At 36.7% G+C, this 735-nt stretch overlaps 1 long non-coding RNA gene across 1 annotated transcript; it reads right to left on the bottom strand.

The window, feature by feature from the left end:
• Positions 1-106: 106 nt before the first annotated feature.
• LOC115244284 lies at positions 107-396 on the bottom strand. Its single transcript, XR_003885357.1, has 2 exons — positions 232-396; positions 107-148 (listed from the first exon to the last, which is right to left on the bottom strand). It is a non-coding gene; the product is annotated as an uncharacterized LOC115244284 (long non-coding RNA).
• Between the last annotated feature and the right edge of the window lie 339 nt (positions 397-735).

Below are 735 nucleotides of genomic sequence, written 5' to 3'. Positions count from 1 at the left end.
TATGCTTATGGATCAATCAATTTCCTTATACTTATGGTTGTGTTTATGCATATGGCTGTGCTCTCGTCCTTAGTATATTTATGTATGTAATACGTTTAAAACTTACTGCATTTCCAAAGCTAGATGATGTATTCTTCCATGTATTGCTCTGTAAACATTTATTAACATGTATATGAATATAACATACATATATTTCGATTATAAAAATTTCTTTGTTTAATGTATACTCACTGAATTTCTGGTCTCATATCATAAAATTCTCCTGTTCCTGGAGCTCGTGATGATGATGGTGCAGGCCTTGGCAGGCGACGAATTTCAATCGGCCAGGTGTTTGGAAGTCTGTAACTGAGTATTATATGGTGTATTTAATCTGTTACCAATATGTTGTGTGTGTGTGTGTGTGTGTGTATGTATGAGTAACAGACGCATGTGGTTCGTGTGTAAATGTTTGCGTTGTATGATGAAAGTTTTGTGCGTGGGATAATGATTGTGATTTATCATGCATGAAAGGTGCTTGTGTTGTGTGATTAGTAGTTAATGGTTGTGTGTAAGATAATGAATGTGTTGTATCAATGGAACAGAATGCTTGTGTTGTATGATTGACAGTTGGTTGTGTATAAGTCAATAAATGTGTTACGTCCAGACTCAAATAAAGGAAGAGTCAGCGGGAGAGCGTAACCTACTTGCCTCTAGACACACGCTAGACGATGCGTGTCCTAGAGTCGAGTGAACAGA

The sequence above is a fragment of the Formica exsecta genome, unplaced genomic scaffold (genome assembly GCF_003651465.1).
Source record: "Formica exsecta isolate Colony F162 unplaced genomic scaffold, ASM365146v1 scaffold1205, whole genome shotgun sequence".
NCBI lineage: Eukaryota > Metazoa > Arthropoda > Insecta > Hymenoptera > Formicidae > Formica > Formica exsecta.
Note: the sequence above shows the minus strand (reverse complement) of the source record. Positions and strands in the feature narration are given on the sequence as shown.